Source organism: Barbus barbus, assembly GCF_936440315.1.
Source record: "Barbus barbus genome assembly, chromosome: 37".
In the NCBI taxonomy this organism is placed as follows: Eukaryota; Metazoa; Chordata; class Actinopteri; order Cypriniformes; family Cyprinidae; genus Barbus; species Barbus barbus.
In genome coordinates this window covers 23,078,259-23,104,569 of record NC_136715.1, presented here as the reverse complement: position 1 = coordinate 23,104,569, position 26,311 = coordinate 23,078,259, and the positions used below count along the sequence as shown (strand labels likewise).

The window sequence follows — 26,311 nt, the reverse complement described above, 5'->3', positions numbered from 1 at the left end:
CAAAACCCATTCAGAAATGTGTGGGAGATTCACGAAGAGTGGACTGCAGCTAGAGTCAGTGCTTCAAGAACCACCACGCACAGACGTATGCAAGACATGGGTTTCAGCTGTCGCATTCCTTGTGTCAAGCCACTCTTGAACAAGAGACAGCGTCAGAAGCGTCTTGACTGGACTGCTGCTGAGTGGTCCAAAGTTATGTTCTCTGATGAAAGTAAATTTTGCATTTCCTTTGGAAATCAAGGTCCCAGAGTCTGGAGGAAGAGAGGAGAGGCACATAATCCACGTTGCTTGAGGTCCAGTGTAAAGTTTCCACAGTCATTGATGGTTTGGGGTGCCATGTCATCTGCTGGTGTTGGTCCATTGTGTTTTCTGAGGTCCATGGTCAACGCAGCCGTCTACCAGGAAGTTTTAGAGCACTTCATGCTTCCTGCTGCTGACCAACTTTATGGAGATGCAGATTTCATTTTCCAACAGGACTTGGCACCTGCACACACTGCCAAAGCTACCAGTACCTGGTTTAAGGACCATGGTATCCCTGTTCTTGATTGGCCAGCAAACTCGCCTGACCTTAACCCCATAGAAAACCTATGGGGTATTATGAAGAGGAAGATGCAATACGCCAGACCCAACAATTCAGAAGAACTGAAGGCCACTATCAGAGCAACATGGGCTCTCATAACACCTGAGCAGTGCCACAGACTGATCGACTCCATGCCACGCCGCATTGCTACACTAATCCAGGCCAAAGGAGCCCCAACTAAATATTGAGTGCTGTACATGCTCATTTTCATGTTCATAATTTTCAGTTGGCCAACATTTCTAAAAATCATTTTTTTTGCATTGGTCTTAATTGACATTCTAATTTTCTGAGATACTGAATTTGGGACTTTCATTAGTTGTCAGTTATAATCATCAAAATTAAAGGAAATAAACATTTGAAATATATCAGTCTGTGTGTAATGAATGAATCTAATATACAAGTTTCACTTTTTGAATGGTATTACTGAAATAAATCAACTTTTTCATGATATTCTAATTTTATGACCAGCACCTGTATATGTATATATATATATATATATATATATATATATATATATATATATATATATATTAGGGATGCAACAATACAGTTAGCCTACGGTTCAATACATACCTCGGTTTTTTAACACGGTTTTCGGTTCGGTTCGGTTCTGATGGCTTGAATCATAAGTGTTTTTTTTTGTTATTCTATGCTTAGGCAATAGGAACAGTAAGAGGTTAAGGAGAAAAAAATAAAAACGATTTATTGCAATGCTCCTTTATTTTACTTAAAAGCCAAGAACAGTAGCCTACACTAGTTCCTAGTGTATTGTATAATAAATAAAAAATTAACACTGAAATCTTAGAGCTGCTGGTAGCCCATGTACAAACTGGGGAACACATAAATTTGTTGTTTCTTTTGCTCAAATAGCGTTATAAAAAGCTTATTTCTCAGGCTAGATCAGCCAGTGCGCATGCGCAGTCCTGAGCGCGAGTCTCAGAGCGCTGACTGTTTCTATAGCAACCGGGACTTCTAACGGCAGCTGCAGTGACGCGCTGACTTTACTGATTAACGATTGGTTCTTTCATTCAGAAGGCGGGGCTTCCTGCGATTGAGCGGCCATATTGAGCGTTGCATTTTTCCCCATTTAAAACAATACGAGTGACATGTATTATAGTCTTTGATTATACTCAACGGCAAAACCGAAATGTCTCCACATCGCGGATTTGAAAGACGCCGGCGCTTCCTCGTACTGTTGCCTCACTTCACCGCCGCTCGCCATGTTAAAGTGTGGAATGATGGTTAAGCGCCCCCTAACTTTAGAGCATATGATTGAATATTCACTCGCGGGAAGGAGTTTCCTCATCTCAGCTCGTAGACTTACAGGCACACACAAACAGTCAATTCGGAGAGAAATAAAACGCACATAAATTATTTAAACGTAAAACCGAAAAAACCGCAATTCACAAGCGCGTATTGAACCGTGGATGTCGTACCGAACGGTTCAATATTATATTGAGAATTGTGGCATCCCTAATATATATATATATATATATAATAGTTAAAATTGGTGAAAAAACACCAGCAGGGGTTGCGTATGGCTGCTGTGGTGTGGAACGCTCCCGTACTTTTGTTGTTTTTGTTTGTTTGTTCTGTGTTTAGTCATTCTCTTACTGTCAGTTTTACCAGAGACAAACTACTAGACATAAGGCAACACACACCGGACAATTTATTTCCGGTTTTTGATTATTCAGACGCTTTGTTGGATGTTTTGGTCGGAGGGGCAGCGGTCCTAGTCAAATGCGCGCTCAGACGGAAAAGAGGGAAGCGCGCCGGCGCGCTGGTTAAACTCCGCGAACGCGGCTTCCGAACTGCGCTCCCAAGCATTCATCTAGCGAATCTCCGATCCCTTCCTAACAAAATGGATGAACTACTTCTCCTCACCCACACAAATAAGGACTTTTCAAACTCTGCTGCATTGTGCTTCACTGAAACCTGGCTTAGTGAAAACATCCCGGATAACATGCTTCATTTGCCGGGATATCAGCTGTTCAGATCAGACCGCATCACGGAGCTAACGGGGAAAACGAGAGGTGGTGGACTATGTTTCTACATAAATGAAGGTTGGTGTTCAGATGTAACAACTCTGAAGAAGATGTGTTCTCCTAATTTGGAGGCCTTCTTCATAAACTGTAAGCCGTTCTATTCACCCCGAGGGTTTTCCTCCTTCATTCTCGTGAATGTGTACGTGCCTCCGGACGCGTGCGTGAGCGCCGCGATGCAACAGCTGGCCGAACAAATATCTGAAACAGAGCAAAGGTACCCGGACTCTTTTTTAATCATTCTTGGAGATTTTAATAAAGCAAATCTCTCCCGCGAACTGCCAAAATACAGACAGCACGTTACATGTCCCACCAGAGTCAGTAATATATTGGATCATTGTTACACAATAATTAAAGATGCATATCACTCTGTCCCACGGGCAGCTCTGGGGCTCTCTGATCACTGTTTGGTTCATCTCATACCGACCTATAGGCAAAAACTCAGATCTTCTAAGCCTGTATTAAGAACTGTTAAGAGATGGACTAATGAAGCAGAGCAAGATTTAAAAGCTTGTTTTGACCTCACTGATTGGAGTGTTTTTGAAGCCGCTGCCACCGATCTGGATGAACTCACAGAGACTGTAACATCATATATCAGTTTCTGTGAGGATATATGCATCCCCACCAGCACATTCTTATCATTCAATAATGATAAACCGTGGTTTACTGGGAAACTCAAACAGCTTCGTCAGGCCAAAGAGGACGCTTACAGAAGTGGGGATAAAATCTTGTATAACCAGGCCAGGAACAGACTAACAAAGGAGATAAGAGTGGCTAAAAAAAACTACTCTGAGAAGTTGGAAAAAGAACTTTCAGCCAACGATCCGGCGTCGGTATGGACTGGTCTGAGGAACATCACCATGTACAAGACACCACCCCCACAGTCTGTGGAGAATCAACAACTGGCTGACGATCTCAATGTGTTTTACTGCAGATTTGAAAAGGCCAGACTGACACCCAGCACCCACTCTGATCTGCACTTCACACATTCACCTTCCCCCCCTGCAACCCCCCTTACTCCCTCCCCCACCATTCTACCTGCGTTTAAAGTCTGTGTAGAGGATGTGAACCGGGTCTTCAGAAAACAGAAATCTAGGAAAGCTTCAGGACCAGACGGTATTTCACCTGCCTATCTAAAAGTCTGTGCTGACCAATTGGCCCCCATCTTTACACAAATCTTCAACAGATCTCTGGAGCTGTGTGAAGTTCCCTGCTGCTTCAAACGCTCCACCATCATTCCCGTCCCCAAAAAGCCCAAAATCACTGGACTTAATGACTACAGACCTGTCGCACTCACGTCTGTGGTCATGAAGTCACTTGAGAGACTGGTCCTGGCCTACCTGAAGGACATCACTAGACCCTTGCTGGATCCTCTTCAGTTTGCCTATAGAGCAAACAGGTCTGTGGATGACGCTGTCAATATGGGACTGCATTACATCCTGCAACACCTCGACAAACCTGGGAATTATGCAAGGATCTTATTTGTGGACTTCAGCTCGGCCTTCAGTACCATCATACCTTCTCTCAGACAAACTGAGACAGCTCTCTGTGCCCTCCTCCATCTGTCAGTGGATCACCAGCTTCCTGACAGACAGGCAGCAGCTAGTGAGGCTGGGCAAACTCACATCCAGGACTCTCACCATCAGCACTGGCGCCCCTCAGGGTTGCGTTCTCTCCCCACTGCTCTTCTCCCTCTACACGAATGACTGCACATCAAAGGACCCCTCTGTCAAGCTCCTGAAGTTTGCGGACGACACTACAGTCATAGGCCTCATCAAGGACGGTGACGAGTCTGCTTACAGACAGGAAGTTGAGCAGCTGGCTGTCTGGTGCAGTCTTAACAACCTGGAGCTGAACACGCTCAAAACAGTGGAGATGATAGTGGACTTCAGGAGAAACCCCCCTGCTCTCCCCCCACTCACCATCATGAACAGCACTGTGACTTCAGTAGAGTCATTCAAATTCCTGGGCACCACCATCTCCCAGGACCTGAAGTGGGACAATCCCATTGACTCTATTGCGAAAAAGGCCCAGCAGAGGCTGTATTTCCTCCGCCAACTAAGGAAGTTCAACCTGCCTCAGGAGCTGCTGAAACAGTTCTACTCTGCAATCATCGAGTCTGTCCTATGTTCTTCTATAACTGTTTGGTTTGGTTCAGCTACCAAAACAGACATCAGAAGACTACAACGGACAGTTAGGACTGCTGAGAGAATTATCAGTGCCCCTCTGCCCAGCCTCCAAGAACTTTACACCTCCAGAGTGAGGAAAAGGGCTAAGAAAGTCACTCTGGACCCCTCACACCCAGCTCACTCTCTCTTTGTACTGTTGCCCTCTGGCCGGCGCTACAGATCACTGAGCATCAGAACAGCCAGACACAAGAACAGTTTTTTCCCCCAGGCCGTATCCCACCTGAACAACACATAACACACCCCGGTACTGTACATCTGTAAATACTCATCAAACCTTCATCTGTACATAGGTCACATGCACATTCACAGTTCTGTCTATGGTCATGTCTCTTTTCTGTATATTTTTATTTTTATTACTATTGTTATTCTTAATTATTGTATATTCTCTTCATTAGTGTTCTTTATCACCTTAATTATATGTTGTCTGCACTATGTTTGTACTTTCTGTACTGGAAGCTCATAACACCAAGACAAATTCCTTGTGTGTGCAAACTAGGGGTGTGCGATATGACGATTTTTGATCGTGGACGATAAAAATGTCTCCACGATCTGCTTTTGAAGAAATATCGTAGTATCGTGCTACAGCACACATTATGTCAAATACAGTTCTGGCACCTCCGTCTGTCTCTATGTACTGTACAACACGACATATAGCAGTAGAGTTACTCTGACAGGACACTGCACTTATTCGCGATCGCAAAAGTACATTATTTGCACACAAGCCTTGCTGGTTAAATGTTTAATTCACACGCTGGTCTGACGTGCGCTTTTTCTGAGCGCATACACCTGAAGCACGGACACTAAAAAGCCTGTCTAACAGCGCCTGATTACTCAACTAACTTATTTTTTGCGCTAATACTGTCAAAACACACAAGGTTTACATACAGACTCAGTTGGTTATCTCTAAAATGAAAGTAAATAGTTAAGAGAGAAACAGATGCGTGCCTGTATATTAGATGCGTGCAGCTCTTAAAGGGACAGGACACTAAACGTGCTGTCGACTGTCATTAAAGGGATAGTTCACCCTAAAATTTAATTTCTGTCATTATTTACTCACTCACATGTTGTCCCAAACCACTATTAATTTCTTGTGCTGAACCCAAAATAAGATATTTTGAAGAATGAGGGTAACCAAACAGTTGCTGGTCCACATTGACTTTGATAGCAGGAAAGAAAAATCCTATGGAAGTCACTGTGGACCAGCAACTGATTGGTTTTCCACCTTCTTCAAAATAGCATTTATGTTCAGCAGAAGAAAGAAACTCATTCAGGTTTAAAACAACTTTTGAGTAAATGATGGTATAAAAATAAAACATTATGACAGAATTGACAGATGACAGAATATTTATTTTTGGGGGAACTATTCATTTAACGTTAACAAAACAACAAAACGCAAAGAGAAACATCACTCACTATTCTTGACTGAAAAACTTTAATACAGTTGCTTTAGGAATCAGTCTATGAGGTGTTTTATTGTTATATTTGTTCATTCAATTTCATTGAATGCTCCTGCTAAATACACCTATTGTACCTGAAAATAAAGCACTGTTTGTTTTATTTGTATATTATGTGTATTTGTAATGTGTATCTTTGTTCTTATTTTTTAATAAGAAAGATAGAATGATGACAAAGATTTTTATCTTCGCCCACTTTGGCCTAAATATCTGCCATGTCTTTTTTTTTTGTTTTTTGTTACCTTGAAAGGCTTTGTCTTTATAGTTTGGCTGTAATGCTCAGACAACTTGTAAAACCAACATGACAAAGAATCGTGATAAAATCGTGAATAAAATCGTGATATGATATTTTTCCCATATCGCCCACCCCTAGTGCAAACACACTTGGCAATAAAGCTCTTTCTGATTCTGAATCTGCTTACTGCAGTGATATGTGCTTTCCAGCAGAAAAGAGAATGCGTGCAGCTCCACAAGGCATCTTTGCATGCTGGGGAGCATGTGTGAGAACACGTGTCTGCTTTCACATGCTTGTGTTTGTGTGACCGGTAGTGATGTTACAATATCCTTATTTATAGCCTATGTAAGCCTTATGTAAAGCCTAGGCTGGGGAAATCATACTGTGTAAATCCTGGTTAAAAAGAACATTGACTGCTCCTCCTTGTGAAAAATAAATATACTAAAATGTATTAGAAATATAATTCTTTCACAAGTACACTTACATGTTTATGTATTTAATAAAAATGCCCTGCAAGTGTACTTTTAGTACACTGAACTGGTATACTTAAAATCTTGGAACAACAAATTTTTTAAATAATGCACTTTAATTGTACAGAAGTAGTGCTGAAGTCCAACTACAGATATACTATATAGTATATTTGATTGTGCTAAAGTGGAACTATTGCAAGTATACTTTAGGTACTGTGACGAGTGTCCCGAGTCCACATCAACGTTGCCCTGGAAACTCACGAGGAGCACCGGCTCACAGCTCATCACGGGCTGATCGGCCACACCTGCACCTCGTCAGCCAGGCTGCATTTAAACAGCGAGCCCACAGAGGAAGGGTGAGAAGCCTCTCCATGAGACATCGACCTAATTCCCTCTTCTCTCTATCCTTCCAGACAGCAGTGTGTGACCGATCTGCACCGCCACGAGCACCGCACGGATCCACCCGCACCTGGAAAACGATTGAGAGCACCACCGGCAAGCAAGACCACCATCACCACCCACGTATTTTTGCACTTCTTAATAAAATCCATCCTCCGGGGCCTTCACCTGAGCTTTGGTCGTCGCGTGTTCCTTCCACCCAGCCACAGTACACTAAATATCTTGCATTTAAAGGCCGATATTATTCAAAAGTCATACAGTCTTCATCAATAGTGACATTAAAACACATGAAATGTGCATTGTGCACAAGTGATGCTCCAAATAAAGTTGAATTACAATTCTTATATAAGTAGACTATATGTATATTCTTATATAAGTATATGTGCAACGCAAGTCAAGCCTGTATTTTAATCACCTGTTTCCATAGTGTTTTTTTACATAATGAGTTCAAAATGAAGAAAATTGACTCGTTTACAACATTATAGACATTAATAAATAGACTAATTTATAACATTAAATAAAACATTTTGTCAGAAGCTCAAGTAAATTAGCCTACATATTATTTTGTTTGGTTGTCAAATGTTTTGTTTTCAGAATAGTGGAAGAACCGTGGTCTCTATTCTGAAAATAAATTATCAAGAGTCATGACTTAAAAAATACATAATATATAATATATCTGGCATCTAACTAATACTATTAGTATTGTTTCTAATATTAAAATGTAGACTAGGATGTAAACAAGGATTTGGTACAATTATAATGCATTGTAATGCCACTTATCTTTCAATGTGTCAATGTGCGAAGTTCTGAAAACCACACCCCAATCACTAATCCCAACCCTCCCCCACCCCAGGCACCCCTTTCTTTTGGTCCATTCCGCAATCCATGGGCAAGGCAAAATTTACTGCTAATAACGAAAGGGTTTTGATATATTCACCTGATAACTTGTCGAAGTCTGTGGTTAAAACCCCACTTAGCAGTCAAAAAATCTAAACGCGGCAGTACCCGTGGCAGTAAACAGCTTATTCTGGTTGCATACTTTCTGTAAATATCACTTACACAAACCTTTTTTTTCTGAGACCTTTGCATTGGTGCACAGTATATGCTATGCAGCATATATCTGACAGACTATCTCCAGTTTACATAATGGATGCATTTTTAACATATATATAGTTTACCTTATGGTACGAGTCTCTGCATCAGTAAAGCGATAAAACAAGCATCTTCCATACGAAGACTTGTGTTTCATTTCGGGGCAAAGCAAAAAACATTGTCAAACAACAATATGGTTATTCTACAATTAATTGTACTACAAATTATACTACAATTGGAAAATACTATAAACTGTTCGGCGTGATGACGTTTAATATCTCTGATAGTGCCTGTTGTCTCATTTAGCAACTTATTAGCAACCATAATTTTTAAGAAACATAACAGGGTTTAAACGCTTCTGGGTTTTTGCCTACAAAGTGATTTCATAGTTACACCACTCTATAGCGTTGAATCAGGAAGTAAAGTAAACAGAAGAGAATGTCAAAATAACGGTTCACAAAACAGAACATAAACCTGACAATAAGATTGTTGGGCTATTGTTAGCCTATATGTAGGCGATAACTGGACAAGAGACTTTCTGCTGATATTTCACCTGCATGTTTTAGGCAGGCTGTCAGTCAGTGCAATTACATTGTTAAGCAACAAGGTGGTGGCAAGGGACTGTCTTTGAGTGAGTCTTTAAACTGTTAATGTAACTACATGTTCAACTACTGCAGGGCAGTTGTGGCCTAATGGTTAGAGAGTTGGATTTGTAACCAAAAGGTTGCGGGTTCGAGACTCTGCGGAGATTGTCGGCGTGGCGAGTCAATAACCAGTGCTCTCTTCTACCTTCAATGCCACAACTGAGATAAGACTATTGAGCAAGGCACCGAACCCCCAAATGCTCCCTGGGCGCCACAGCAATATGGCCATTCTCGGCCACACATCACTTCACTTTCAAAAACATTGATTCATTAAAAGAGAGACATAATGAATGAAACATGCTGTTGAAAACCTTTTAACTTTGCACGCCACTTTAGAAGGCTCAGCTGACCAGCAATGTGTTGATGCTAAGACAGATTTTGCTTTCCTTGAACATATTTTCACACATATTTATGACTCAGCCTGAAGGACAGATGCAGATAATCGCACACGCACCTCCTCATTCACTGTCTGTGTAGGCTTGTTAAGTGCCAATCTACGGAGCCTCTGTACAAATCAGCATGGTACACATTGTTATCATTAACTTATTTAATATTCAGTACACATGCACTAAGCGTAAAACGATAAGGCATAACCTTACGAAAAAATAAAACACAATATCGAGGTTACTGAGCTTTTTGCATTCCTCTGTGGTTGGTAAGTCAATAATGTGGTATTGCAATATTGCTGTTATAGCAACAGCCCTAATTTCTATCATGACAACTCTCTGAAGATTTTAACATGGTAATGGACATGACAATGTTAATGTCACGGTGCACACACGAGGAGGGTACGGGAACACGCAGACAAGGAGTAAACTCCAAATAACTAATAAATCCAAGCAAGGCAGGGCAGGGCAGGGCAGGGCAGGGCAAGGCAAGGTAGACACTGACAGGAACACCGGGGAGTAACGAGTAGACCAGACGAAATCAAACTGAATAGACAGGACTATAAATACATAGGATAATTAGACAAACACAGCTGGACAAGAATTGACTAATAAATCACATTAAACAAGGACAGGAAACAAACCAAATAAGGAAACAAGAGGCGGGAACACATGACACACACGACTGACACGACTGAGGTCTGACAGTTAATGTATTTGTTCTTGGCAGAATAAATCTCCTACGCTTCTGCAGCTGAATTTCTGCTGCTGTTGGTTATTGCTGTAACTGTAGGTGATTGCTGCTGCTGCTACAAGCAAGTACGGGAACTTGCGACTGTCAATGCATTCACCAACACGGTGCTCTGTGTATTTAAGAGATACTGCTGCTGCACAAATGGCATTTATAATAACCCTTAAGAGATCTATACAGGTGGAGCTGGGGAAGGTGGAGGGTTTCAGAGGAACTCTGAAAGCATTCTGCAAAATGCTCAAGTGGATGCTAACAAGCCATTTAAATGTAAAGTAACAAGCTCATTGGCTGCATATGCAACATCAGCTTGTGCCAAGTTGTTTAATGCTCCGAATGCCATCAGCTACATTAAGACCCATTAGCCTGCGCCATCTAGATTTTCATGAAAGAACTAGGCATTTCTTTATTTAAATCTGTTTTGTTAACATTTTTGATTGTTGTTTGAGTCGGACCAAGCTCCTGTTTATCAGCTGAATTGCAACAAAGGAAAATTAAGACATCTAGGCCTATTGTATTTCAGCAACATACATAGTGCGGTCATTCTATTATGGCTCTTATGAGCTACTTTTTCAGTGAAACTCATGATTCTTCCCAATGATTTTTACAATTCAGAATTTGATGAGTTATTAGATTGTTTACTTAAGGCTAATGAGATCAGTGTAATCAATGTGTAAATCAGCTTGTGAGAATTAAATTGATTGAGCCTTTGGTTGAGCAAGTGTTGCTGTGTGAGAATGGTCGGCATCAAACAGAGACAGTTATGTAACAGTCATTTTCATCCAAAGCAACTAACATTTTATCAGTTTTTGGGCATTCCCTTGGAATCACACCCATCTTGGTACTGTTAATGCCATGCTATAGTGTTCGAGCTACAAGCAGTTTACAGTATGTTTTGACAGTGCCACTGTTAACACTTTTTGGAGAAATTAACCTACAACACTTATAGTTGTCCCTCCTACGAAAGGAGAAAGAAGTAAAAAAATAAAATAAAATCATCACCTTCAAATTCTTTACAATTCCCATCCTTAGAAAAGGCATACTGAACTTCAGCATGTATGCTTTATAAATACCCTTAATAATTCATTAAAGCTGCAGTTCGTAACTTTTTTTTGTTTAAAATTAGTTCAAAACTTTTTAGTTCGTCTTCAGAACACAATTTAAGATATTTTGGATGAAAACCGGGAGGCGTGTGATTGTCCCATGGGGGTGAGTGATTAATGACAAAATTTTAATTTTGGGGTGGAGTAACCCTTTAACTTATTATAACACTTATCATAACAGTGTAATCTATATTATTGCCCTTATTGTGGTGTGCGAATGACATCATTCTCTTTCAAAATTTAGTAAAATAATAACAGCAATTTAAAAGACAGGAGCAATAAGAACCTTCCTAGCCCTCCAATAGCAGTTCTTTCAATAGCAGTGAAAGGGTTGTACCAATGATACACTCAGCAGTCCTGACTACCCTCCGTAGTTTTCTGAGGTCAGATTTGGTAGCTGAGCTGAACCAGACAGTTATTGACGTGCAGAGGATGGATTCAATGATGGCAGAGTAGAACTGTTTCAGCAGCTCCTGTGGCAGTTTGAACTTCCTCAGCTGGCGAAGGAAATTCAACCTCTGCTGGGCCTTTTTCACAATGGGCTCAATGTGATTGTCCCACTTCAGTTCCTGAGAAATTGTGGTGCCCAGGAATCTGAATGACTTCACTGCAGTCACAGTGCTGTTCATGATGGTGAGTGGGGGGAGTGCAGGGGGGTTCCTCCTGAAGCCCAGTTTTTGTTCGTCGGCCGACAAAGTTTTCTCAGCGTGTTCCACGCCGTCGGCTGAAGTTGGTCCTCGTCGGCTTATTTTCGGACGATTCGAGATTTTGAATAGGCGACGGAGCTCGTCGGGCCATCTGATAATTCTGTGTGTGAGAAAAAAACCCTACTTGACCATCAGGTGTCGAGCGTCGGCTTGGTATGTCAGGGCAACTTTGGACCAAGACGCTGCCAACGTCGGCCGACCCCGCAGTCTGCTTTCGTCACCACTAGTTTGTCGGCGTCGGCTTGGTGTACCGGGCTTGAAATCCACGATCATCTCCACTGTTTTGAGCGTGTTAAGCTCCAGGTTGTTAAGACTGCACCAGACAACCAGCTCCTTAACCTTCTGTCTGTAAGCAGACTCGTCACCGTCCTGGATGAGGCCGATGACTGTGGTGTCATCTGCAAACTTTAGGAGCTTGACAGAGGGGTCTTTAGATGTGCAGTCGTTGGTGTACAGAGAGAAGAGCAGTGGGGAGAGGCGCTCCAGTGCTGATAGTACCCTTTCCCAGCCTCACTAGCTGCTGCCTGTCTGTCAGGAAGCTGGTGATCCACAGATGGAGGTGGGTACAGATAGCTGAATTAGTTTGGGCTTAAGGAGTGATGGGATGATGGTGTTAAAAGCGGAGCTGAAGTCTACAAACAGGATCCTCACATAAGTCCCTGGTCTGTCCAGATGCTGCAAGATGAAGTGCAGTCCCATGTTGACTGCATCATCCACAGACCTGTTTGCTCTGTAGAGAAACATCAGGGGGTCCAGTAAGGGTCCAGTGGTGTCCTTCAGATAAGCCAAAACCAGTCTTTCAAATGATTTCATGGCCACAGACGTTAGAACCACAGGTCTGTAGTCATTAAGTCCAGTATTTTTGGGTTTCTTTGGGACGGGGATGATGGTGGAGCATTTGAAGCAGGAAGGGACTTCACACAGCTCCAGTAATCTGTTGAAGATCTGTGTGAAGATGGGGGCCAGCTGGTCAGCACAGGATTTCAGACAGACTGAGGTCACACCGTCTGGGCCTGGTGCCTTCCTTCTCTTGTTCTTTCCGAAGACCTGGTGCACTTCACTTATTTTCAGTGCAGGTGTGGGCGAGAGGGGGGTTGCAGGAGGTGTGAATGGTGCTTTTACAAAACCTGCAGTAGAACTCATTCAGATCGACAGCCAGTTGCTGATTCTCCACAGTGCTAGGGGATGGTGTCTTGTAATTGGTGATGTCTTTCAGACCTTTCCACACTGAAGCAGAATCACTGGAAGAGAATTTGTTCCTTAGCTTTATCCGCTCAGATTAATGTTCAAACGGCTGTGTGGCGCAAGCTCACTAGAGCAGATACGTTTACTCGGTCACTCGTGCACTATACAGCGCTGTGAGATCCAGTGTGAAACGCTTGAATTCAGTGATGAACACAAATGACTCTGTGATTTAAACTAGTTTAAAGCCAAACAGGAGAGACACTGTGTGCAATGAAACAGACAGGAGGCTTTTCAATCTACACATCTTTTACCATGGATTTACTGTAGTAACACTCACTGCACCATGGTATTGTGGCAGAAATGTGGGATATTCACAATGAATTTTATTACAGGAGTAATGGTACATATTTATATTTGTTTTTGTGAACAATTATTTTATTGGCAGTCAGTTCAGGACAGCACAAAACACAACACACCAATTCCAATCTAGACTGCAGTTGGTACATAATTATATTTGTGATTAAGCTATAGCATTTCGTCATTTATACTGAATGTTTTCAGACTAACGTTACTGTTTTTCATACCAATAGGATACCTTAAAAATCATAGGCTTTATCATGGCATTGAGGTGCTATATGTGTGGTTTTAACTGTTTATCATGATTTAAATGTACCCTACTATGGGAGACCAATGCTTAATTAAAAAATAATAATAATAAAATTGGTCAGAATAAATTTAACCATATAAAACAGAGGTTGCTATGTTTTCACAGATGTTACTGAATTTGATAATGAACAAAAATTTACCTCTGCATCCTAACTCAATCTACTATCAAATGTGCATTTCTAAGAGACAAAAAAAGTGATATTATTATTATTAATATTATCAGACAACCCAAACCTGTTTCTTGATTTGAAACAATAACACTCATTAGAACATGCAGAAACTAAGAAATACATTTTCCTATGTAGAAATGTATTTTGTTAAGGAAAATTAATGATCTGGGGCCTCATGTATAAAGGTTGAGTACGCACAAAATGGGCATAGAAATGAAAAAAATAAATAAAAAATAAACTTATGTAAATATGTACGGATGCTCTTGACTGTGCGTATGCACTCTTTTTCCTGGAGTACTGAAGTAAACAATGATTTTAAACTGTTTTCATTTTGATATACACATTTACATTAAATATTCCACTCTCATCCATTGAGATAAGCACTGAAATTAAATAAAGTTAAACAAAAATAATATGAATTTAGACATATTTGTAGTTGATGCGCTTAATCACTTTTCCTGTGGCATGCAATGTTTTAATGACAGCGATGAGTGCTATAATAATTCATATAGTTAAACTAAACTGCGGATTTCATGTTATGAGAATTTTTTTAGTGAGAACAATGATCAATGATGCACACTTACTTCGATAATATGGCGGACACTGCTGTATTCAGGGGTCGGCGTTGTAATTTTGCGCATGTTCTGGCATACCCATGCTTTTATAAATCTGAAAACTTTTGTGCGCACGCAAAATCAAGCTGTTGTGCGTACGTACACTATTAGGATGAAATATATGGAGAGTTTTATACATGAGGCCCCTGGTTTCTACAACTTTCACTTTGGAGCAAAAAGTCTGGCTTTAAACTTAAAGAAAAAAAAAGATTTGACATTTATCGTGATAATTATCGATATCGACTGATATGAAAAAAATTATCGTGATAACTTTTTTGGCCATATCGCCCAGCACTATATATATATACATATACATACACACACACACACAGTGCTTAACAAATTTATTAGACCACCTGCCATAATAAAAAGAGAAAACAAATATTTTAGGAATCTATCAAAAATATTTTTAAAACTAAAAATTGTATAGTCATTTATTGGGCAAATAACAAACTGAAACAACTAAATAGTCTTATATATATTTTTATGGCCTCCTTTGGCCTTGATAACAGCTTGTTTTTAATGTACTTTTCCAAGGTCTCTGTTGTTAATGACTTAACCATTAGTATCTAGTTGTTCCCAAAGACTTTTGATGAAACTTTAGTGCGACCTATCTTTGAATCCATTAAATACTGTCACGAATCTGGTCTATGAACTCCCCACCAGAGGTCACTCGCTCACCACATTGACTCTTGCAACACACTACTGTTGCACGTCACCCCTGGACTGCATTTCCCATCATCCATTGCACTGATCACAGCTGTCACCAATCACACATTGCACTGATTACACAGCTGATCTCAACAGATTACACATCTGATCTCAACAGACACGCTTTATAAGCATTGGACTTCCTCTCTGTCATCGCCGAGTATTGTATACACTTATCGCTACCCTAGCTGATAGCTACCTTACGGAGCCTTTTGTAGTTTTCATAGCCATAATCTTGCCTTGCCTGTTTTGATTCTAGCCTGTGTATCTTGGTTTAACCCTTTGCCTGCTGTTTCGGATTGTGTTTGCCCCTGCCTGGATTATTGCTCGTGTACCTGGATTATCTCTCTTTGCCTTGCCCTGTTGGATACTGTTCGCTGATCGAAGACCCACGCTTGTCTAAGGAATACTCTTTGTCTTGCCTCGTCTATGTCTGTTTGCTGTGTATCGACCAATGCTTGTTTATGACCACGCCTTTTAATAAAGCTTTGCAGATGGATCTGCACGCCTCACGCTTCTGTCACTCCGTTACAAATACTAACAATAATTATATTTTAGCGTTAGGAACACTACTGTAACTGAGTTTACACATACTGGTGGATTAACCATTACAGAAATATAAAAAACTATTTTGGTAATCATAGGGTGACCATACGTGCCATTTTTCCTGGACGCGTCCTGGCCAGGATTTTGATATTGCTTTGAATCAAAGTACCTCAGGAGAGTTTAGAAAACATAAGGAACTGATGTCATACACCTATCGGTCTGCACACGCAAACAAAGCCAAAACCTAAATATTTTAGGCAATATAGAAATCCTGGCCAGGATGCATCCAGGAAAAATGCCACGTATGGTCACCCTAGGTAATCATTAGTACTGTTAGTTTAGGGCAACTGTGGCACAAACATTGGGTGGTGGTCTAATAAATTTGTTGAGCACTGTATAGATAGATAGATCAAATTTAAAATGTTTAAAACATTTCATATAATAAGTAATGCAGAAAAGCATAAAAGTCTGCAACGCACAAATCACAGTCTGCAGCCATGGGAAAATTGAGATTTGTTCAGCGAGTGATAAGGAAGATGGAGAAAGAAGAAATTAAAGATTTGAGGCGAATACAAAAATGGCCCAGCTCCTAAGTGTGCTGACTCAGAGTTATAAGACAGAAGAGGACTGCAGCTCTGTGGTTCACCTACTGAAGGGCAAAGCTCAATTTCTCATGCACTAGCATGTGTTGGCATCATCTACGAATGTGAACACCTAAACTACCTCAGCAGTTGCATATGCCATTTATCGGATAGTGCCTTTAATCATGGAACTTTCAGAAGTTTAAAGTATGCAGAGAGATAAATGTCCTAACATAATCTGCACAATCAAAAATACCTAGCCAAAATTGCTGCAGGGTCAGCCAAGACAACAGGTTAAGTCTATCTTAATAATCACGTAAGACAGATAGCAAAATGAGACACCAGTGCGTAGAAGACAATTAATAAGCTTTCCATGTTAATCAAAAATAATTCAGAATGTAGATTCATCTGTGCATTAATAAATGGATGAAGATATTTAAAGACACCGAAATGCATTAACAGACAAATAGCATATACATTGTCACTTTGTAAAAAAAAAAATATGCCAAATACAAATATAACAAACAACTATGGCCTATCGCACCAGAGGAATCTTTTCATAGCTCCAAGAACTATTGGCAGAAGTACCTGCTTTTTGGCGTGTTCGCACCACAGGAACTAGGAATGGAAAGTAAGAAAGTCAGCTAGGAATGCTCTTTCAATCGCGTAAATTGTGCATTTACATTTCATCTCTGTAATGACAAAACCAATGTCTGGATTGTTTATTGCATTTGACCTCTTGCCTGTTTTTGACATTGATTGTGGATTAGTGATGCGATGACTGAACCGTTCCGCAAACCGGTTCTTTTCGGACAGTTCGGTTCATTGAACTGTTTCAAAAACAGATTCATCTGTTCCTGACATCATCAAGCAATGATGTCACTATCCATTTCTTTTCTAACAACTCAGTGCCATGAGGTATCAATGAAACATTCAAATAAAGTAATTTGTGTCAACACATATTAAAACATTCAAATAAAGTTAAAAGGCACCTATTATGCAAAATCCACTTTTACATGGTGTTTGGACATAAATGTGTTAGCAGTGTGTGAAAACAACCACCCTACAATGATAAAAATCCAAAATTTACCACGCTACAATAAAACGTGATAAATTATAGTAAAAGTGGTCATGAGAAGTTAAAAAATATTTTAATATTATGTTAGTGCTGGTGCAATATTATATGTTCTCCTATTTTCATCAGTCTTTTTAGTTTGTGCCTTTTTGTTAGATAATGTTCGACTTTCTCCATAGCATTTTAAAGTGTCAGTTTCTCAATAGAATTCAAATAGATCGCATATTTTACCATCAGCTTCACGATAGGAACGGCTCACGCAAATCTTCTCACACTTTTCGAAGTGAACACGCACAGAGTATAGGGTGATTCGCGCGCCGCTCGTGCACAATTAAAAGAACTGCGCTTCAGTCATGTTGTGCTGATAAGCGCTCCGTACGGTTTGTATGTGAGGTTAGCGCTTATAAAAGGTTCAAATAATTAATAAATAGCCTGATTCTAGGTTTCCATTAACCGTGGTATAAATATTGGGGGGGGTTGAACTTGCTAGTTTTGGTTATTGGGGGAGGGGGGGGGGGGGGGGGGGGGGGGGTTACCTCCCCCCCATCAACCCCACAAACTACGCCCCTGGTTGTCACACTCTCTTGTGAAATGACTGGTCTGTAATCAGCCATCTGCCTTTGGTTGTGCCTGGCAAACAGTCTTGATACTGGACAGGCTTTTCCTTTCCACATTAAGGCAGATAAACTGACACTGTTCTCTTTCATCACATTCCACAACAGCTCTTTGTTGTATTATTTTTTTTTCATGGCAGGTCCCTCTCACACAAGAACTAATTAAATGAATGAAATTTTATGCACCTGACTGAATAGTTGAAATGCAACAGTGTAGTATATTATGACATCACTCAGGATAAACGAATGCATAGCCTATTTGAGAAATACATATGCATATTTCTCGTTTTGTTTTTGTCCTGACAATTATATTATTATTATTATATTTTAATAGTAATAATACATTTGCTTATTTTTTTTTACATTTGCTAAAGTAAAAGTTAGAAATGATTGTTCACAATTTTGTTGTTGTCTGACAACTTTCCTAGATCTAAACAAGTTTTGATCTATTATTGTTTTAATTCACAATGCAACAATCTTATCACTTGAAGGGGATATCAGATGCCCATTTTCCACAAGTTGGTATGATTCTTTAGAGTCTTTGTGAGAAGTCTATCAAATACTTTGGTTTAAAAAATTCTCAATGGTAGTGTAAAACAACACCCTTTTTACCTTGTCAATAACAGCTCTGTTCACAGTGACCCGTTTTGGTGCAAGTCCCTTTAAATGACAATGAACTAATGCTCAGCCCACCTCTCTCTTCCGGCAATTGCAAAGATTCATTAAAAAAAAAACGTATACTCACTTCTTCTGGAGGTGAAGCTGAATCACAAAGTTGGTACTGATCCATCCTTCAGGAACAACTTTTTAGCAAAACCTGCTTTGTATACTGACCCTCGTTTACAAAGCAGTCTGCTATAAAATTATTTGCGTAAACATAAATGCATTTAGGCGCACTTTGCCCAGAATCTGAGAACGGCTTGCCCTAAGAAAGTGCTTATGATTTGTGGAGATTTTAAAAAAGCACTGAGTGGACTTCTATCATTATAGGGTGGTTGTGTACACACATTGCCAAGACACATTTAAGTTCAAACAACATGTAAAAGTGAATTTTGCATCTGATGTCCCCTTTAAAAATAGCAATACCACACCTGTTCAATGGCTGCACAGTTTGAGGTACCAATTTTCATAGCACAAAAAAATCTCAGAAGACATCTCAGATCTCAGGAAAAATCCAAATAAGTATGAACAATACTAATAGTAAAAGAATAATATGTAATTCACTTACATAATGATAGATTCAGTACATTCACAGCACCAGTGTATTTAGAAACACCTCTGGAAAACGTAAAAAAAAAGTGACCCACTAAGCATACTCAATCAGCAACATTCAGGTGCTCACAGTCAAAGAGCTTGGTATCAAACACATTTGAGTTGCAAATGTTTGCTCCATCTGTCAGCGACACATACAGATTCTCACTACTTCTCTTTATATACACACATTTGGGTGATTTTTCACTTAACTAGTTGAAAGTTTGAAATCTTCTTTATATTTCAATTATCACATGTCCTATAATAAAAACCTGCTCATGGACTTTTGTGTGAGGAATAACATGTGATAAAAATAACTGACTAAAAAATAAAAATGTTCACATTTTAGAGAAAAGGGTGGAAGCCTTGAACTTCAACAAAATTAACCAATATTTTAAAATAAAATAAAAATAAGTAAAGATGTAAAAATCTTAAAATTAATTTTAAAATAATTTTGCATAATAGTTGTGGAGTCCTTTTATAGCTTTGTGTTATCACTGTATGGCAACAAGAGCATTTGCTCTTTTTATGAGGCAAAGTATAAAATTAAACTCTCCCGCATCCCACACACACACAAGTCTCTTCCCGCCCGCACCTGCACTCGCCCAACTAGAGTTGTGCCGCACCACACCCTGTTGCATTGGGTCCCACGGTACTCCCGCGGGAGTGCAGGTCTCTAGTTGCAATGCCATTGCTGGGGTATTTAGACTGGTTGCTAGGCTCTTGCTGTGTGGTTGCTAGGGTATTTAGGGTGGTTACTAGGATGTTGCTATGCAGTTACTGGGGTATTTGGGATGGTTGCTATGCATTTCTTTAGTGCAGTATGTTTGTGTAATCAGAGCTTTGTAAGAAGCATTTAACTTGTAACAACATGACATTAAGTAAAAAACTAGTTGTGCATTTCCTGATGAAAATACTAGTTCTTACAAGGCAAAAATAACAGCTGCAATGCCACAGTCACTGAGCATGCATCTTGTTTTCTGTCATCGGCTGCACACAACAATCAACACATGTACAATGTAAAGGTGACTATATGCAAGAATAACAAGACCACAAAAAATTCAATATGCAAATGCACGCACTGTAATAAAGCAGACCAATCACAATTCAGTATGCAATTTTTACAATGAGGTATCAATACAGTACAACCTTGCAGGCACTACAACTAATGATGAGGCAAACAGGTTTCAATACTTTTGTCAAATACTATATCCAAACTAGGTAATAAAAAAAACGTTGAAGTTGGCTTGAGAAATTCTGACTAGAAAGTTGGATGTAGTTCTACAAGCTTTAAATTTGAAGGTTTTCAGTGTGAAGTAGTTTAAAGCATAATGTTTGAAGTTGCAATGCCATTGCTGGGGTATTTGGGGTGGTTGCTAGGGTCTTCCTGTGTAATTGCTAAAGTATTCAGGATGGTTACTAGGATGTTTCTATGCAGTTACTGGGGTATTTCGGATGGTTGCTATGCAGTTAGTAAGCTGTTCTTGGTGGTTGTTAGTAAGCATGTGTGCCATGTCTAATTTCATTCATGTTTAAATGAATGAAACCGACTAGTCAATTAGTCTAACAAACCACTAAAACAGCCTGAATAAATGATCCATTTAAAATAGCTTTAAATAATCTATGAATCAAACATGCCACTGAAAAACAGATCATATACCTGTATATGCAATGTGCTTGCCTAATATAGACATATATTAAAAATAAACTGAATAAATAGCCACTACAGGATAAATTAATACAAATTTAATATTAAAAGCAGAATTTTTCAACTAAAAGTTAATTGAGATCAACCTGTGTCAAGCTAATGTTTTTCATTACCATGTGTTCCTTGTGTATGAAAATGTACATGACAGGTGGCAAAATTGCCAGATAAGCTTGACATATACCACTAACTATAGCTACATTATTTAAGAGTATTCTGTTCTTTAGGACTTTGATGATGTGTTGTTGTCAAGTAAGATTTGAATATAGTCTGTAAAAGTATTTAAAAAAAAAAGATAAATGTGCAAAACATGAATATAATCACAAATATATTCAAGTACCATCAGCACCATTTAGCAATATCGTTTAGTTCACTAGTCTCGGACATCCCTATTGCTAGAGTGTTCTGGGTGGTTGCTATTGTAGGTTGATCTTGCATGGTTGCTAGTGTGTTGCTATGCAGCTTGCTATGGATAGATGCCTCATTTGGACATTCAGTCTATAAGTATATTGGATTTTTGCAGCGTTTTTTGGGAGTTTTAATTGTCCATTTTAGGAAAACCTTGTCTGAGTAGTTAAATAAAAAAATATAGATATAATAAGATAAATTAAAACAGATAGCACTCTAATGCCACAAAACACACAGCACGAGTCGTCGGATCGCTGCTCTTCTCACACTACATGACTGTCTGGGGGTACCATCTAGTTGCTGTTGTGTGCAAATTACACAACGTATCGGCGACAGGGGGTCACACATTACACAACTTTTCAATATAGGAAGAATCGCCGACAACTCCGTCTGGTTTGCAAACTACATTTTACAAATGCAAGAAGTGATGCAGGAAATAACATAAGATCACACATGAGACAGGAGTTCTCATGCAAGACTGGATTTCTTCCTGAAAGAAACTGCAAGCCACAAAAAGCTTAAGATACAAGTTGTGTGTATGCTGGTTTGCAGCAAAAAAAGAAGATTATAAAGGAGGGATGGTTGATTGCAGAAACCATGCATGCTGATGTTTTGTTGCAGATCTATGACTCCACCCCCTAAACTTTCTCTTGCCCTGTATCGTGCTCTCTCATTGGTTGTAGGTCATTACCAATGTCATTTTCAGTCAAAACACATTTCACACTGCAGGACTCTGCGCTTCTCTCAGATTGCATCTTTGATAACATAATATGTGACTGTCACACACATGAACCAGTACCAATTTGCCCCCAATTTTGCCGCATCCAGTGTACACACCATCACTGATCATAATGGGTTCGCTCACACCCAGTGTAGAGTCTTCAGTCGTTTTTCACTTCAATGCAATTTTTACCAGCATTTGGTGGGTTGGCGGGTGTTAATTTCAACCCCTTGGCTTATAATAATGATAATAATAATAATAATTTCTCCAGCCAACATATTTTTTGTAGATGTTTGGCAATTAACCTATTTATAACATAAATGGCAATAAACAGAATCCAAATATGCTATCCATTATGAGAAGAAGAAAAAACAACAGGCATTGTCATGTTGCAACAACTGCAGTGTAATTAGTGGTGGTATCCTTGGTATGATAGAATTTTTTTCTGTTACATTAAACTAGGGACCAGAAGAGCAGAGATTATGCCTTCTTAACACAGAATATGTTTACAGTCTTTGATTACAGAACTCATTGTCTATCTTCCCTTGTTGTAGTCCACATTTGTGTGTTTTGTAAGAACTAAATAAACCAACATTTATTAACTCTAATAACAATACACTTAAGAGGCCCAAATACTTTCAAGTTGAACTTGTTTTTCAGTCTTGTGGCAGAGGTCTGTAGGAACGCCTGACTGAACTTGCAACTCCCCGGGGTGTTTTCTTAACTGTTTGGAAGGGAGATGTCACATGCAGTGTTGGCATAAACACTCAAATATGTGTGCATGTATCTTTGTAACATTGTGAGCTTGTAAATCTGCTAGACACACTGCATAGACATGTGTTAGAAGTCACACCCACACAAGGCCAGAAAACACCAATGTAAACTATGCAAATTTTACAAGTGGGATATAAAAACCTAATTTGGGCTGACAGTCACACTGAGATGGCAGATGACAAATGTATCAATCCAAAGATAATAATAGACTGAATGACTTTTAAAAGTTGTGATACTCATAAAAAAATGGCCAGACACAATTTATTTTCAATGAGCGACAGAGACTGTCGATCTGAGTAGAGCTCAACTTTATGCAAATGAGCAGTGACAGTGATACACCACCTGATATCGTTGAATACTTCAACCTGATTTTAACATTTCAATGCAGTGGAGCAATTTTGACAGTGGGACAGTCCTGACTTTGTTGCAGCCTTGAATTAAACTGCTGGTTTCATCTGGCCAGAGGAGAATGGCACACTATTTCAACACACCATTTCCCTGTTTAATCCTGTAAAGCTGCTTTGACACAATCTGCATGTAAACAATGGTGACTTGACTTGACTAGAAATGGCCAACTCCCTGGCCAGTGCACTAACTACTTAAATAGGGAGTTGTTTAAGGAACATCCTAGAACTCTGCTTCTAGACTTGTGCATGTGAGTAATTATCTTAATTCAGTCTCAACAATCTTCATTCAAAAATGCTGCTAACTGGATCAACCTGAATGCCTAATAGCATTAAAGACCAGTGCAGTCTGATTCAGCATGACTGCACTGCATGACTTTTATCTGTCTGTTCTTTTTAATGAATCATCCACATCTTGCACATGGTTTGCTTGACATAAATGTCATCACCAGCAGGGGCTACAAGAATAGTTTACCCCTTGTGCAGCCCAAAATGTCTAGCTTCATACACACATACTTATCCGAGGGTGCTGTCTACACATTTGTTGAACTGACTGCAGTAATTGGTGGTTGCACCACCAGGTGGCAATTAGTCTGAGCTGTTACTAAATTAACCTGACAGTTACTTAACTGTAAATTGCATGCAGCATAAAACACGCCAAATAAATATGCAGATTATCTGCTGCAGCACCCCCTAACAGGATCTTCCAAAAGCGAGAGAGCTACATGACTGCAAGTGATTACTTAATCCATATCCACCTTGAAATGAACCAATACCTGTTACTTTTCTTAATGCTGTCATGCTCTGGCAAGTCATTGGACTAATGTTTTGAATCGATTGAAGTGTTTTCGGTTCTGTGGGAATGTCGCACCACCTTTAGAGACTGCTGACGGCAGTAATGCAAGCACAAATGAACCAGAATTCCTAAATTATGCACACACAGAAAAATGAAAAATAAAATAACAAAGAATGCGTACTATGCCTCAAAGATTAAACGTTCTTAACAGCTAGTATACCACACAAATGTGTTACTGTACATAACGCCAAATACCAGGCTACTTGTATGGGACATTCATTCAAAGAAATTACATTAGAATCCGATATTCTTTTGCTTGATTTTGATCTGTAATAGTCGATTTAATAGTACAATCGATCTACAGCATATGAAAACATGACATAATTGCGATCTCTTTCATGCATCAGTCAGTGGATGCCCTGACAATGTCTGCGTACTTTCATGACGTGATTGTCATTGAATATACACAGCTATTGCTTCAGTATCAATTGTCCTTTTCTCAGTTTCCTCACCCACATACATTATATTTACAATGCATTCAGCTATTATGTCCATTGATCAAAAGGCTGTAGCCTATTGGTTTTATGCTTGCATGATTTTTTTTTTTTTTTTTTTGTAATGCGTCCGCGCACTAAAGCTGAAACAAGGAATCGTACTGTAGTAGCCTATAAAGCAGTGTTGCGCATGACATAACCTTTCTAGATCTAATGTTTCTTCTCCACTGCAAAACAGTACTAATCATAACTTACAAATGCACCGGCGTTTCGATTCATTGTACATTAAATTACAACATGTTGACACGCAGCCTGTCACTCACCTGAGCTATCAAGCGGTCGTCCAGGTGGATCATGGAGATTTCAGAGTAATGAAGTGCAAGCAGTAGAGGCGATTCGGTCCCGCCCAGATCCCTTCGACTGTTTCTCGGCAAGGCACCAATCAAATGCTACAGTGACTCAGAGCAACAGAGCACGGTTAAACTGAGGGACGTCACTAGGAGGGTTACAGAGAGAGTATGAGAGGTGTTCAGTGGTTACCCTGGGGAAATAAGTTTAATTACTGAATGACTTTAACGGAGGTCGACCTCTTTTTTTTTTTTTTAATTCGTGTTTGTAATGTTATGGGCACTGTCAGTTGAAACCAAATGCGCTTCTTAGCACAGTTAGCTAACATGAATATTAAAAGATGTTCAACGATATGTAACCTTATTTTATAATTATGGGAGGGGTGCCTTTTTCCGCTTGAGCACCTGTTCCCCAAAACTTCTATGCAAAAAAAAAAAAAAAACAGCTTTACCACCCAAGTATAAATCTAAATCATTGTTTATGAGACAGAAAATTTGATAAGAGGGTAAATGGAGAGCATTCTGTCACTAGCCCGAAGAGAAAGTCTGGCACAGACCAGCGAATGCTGTGCAGTCCATAAAAGGAAGTGATGAAGCTGGACAAATTCTGATTAAATGCACTTATCAGTTCAGTTCATGATAGCTGTCAGTGCAAAATGCCCAAACAAGACCTGGACAGGCAATCAATTTTCCTTCCACCAGAGGGCTTTAAAAACACATCAGCGTGGAGGACGTGTTTTGTTTCATTATTATAATTTTTTGGTGAGTATTTGTTGGCAAACATCTAGTTAATATTTGGAAGGGGCTGAGTGACTGTAATAATTTTTACTTCTTTTGGAACAACCTCGGACGGAGCTTATGATGTCTTAAAATCAACTAGGTTTTGAAACAGAGCATCTACTATATCTATCTGTTATGCTTTCTTTGTTAGACAGGATCTTAATTTCATAAGCAGTGCATTTGCACTCATGATAAACCGCCTTAGGGTCATATGAGGGTTATGGGTGTGTGTGTGTTCTCCGAGGATTGTTTGCATGAGGAGGCACACCCTGTCACGAGTCACCTCTCATGCATGATCCAGCAGCAGTTTGTTTGGTCACAGGTGCAAAGGATGCTGACCTGTGCATCCTGAACTCTGACCTTGCCCTTTCCCAACTGGCTAGCATCTTCCAAATACACACACAAAAAAAATATCTTCCC

At 39.6% G+C, this 26,311-nt stretch overlaps 1 protein-coding gene across 2 annotated transcripts in view; it reads right to left on the bottom strand.

Moving 5' to 3' along the window:
• The window catches only part of LOC306856922 (band 4.1-like protein 1), a 211,815-nt gene extending 186,582 nt beyond the window's left edge, over nt 1-25,233 (bottom strand). For both annotated transcript variants that reach the window (XM_079396478.1, XM_079396479.1), the window contains exon 1: nt 25,088-25,233. The gene's annotated coding sequence lies outside the window, so the exon portion shown is untranslated. The remainder of the gene's footprint in view (nt 1-25,087) is intronic.
• Nucleotides 25,234-26,311: the final 1,078 nt, after the last annotated feature.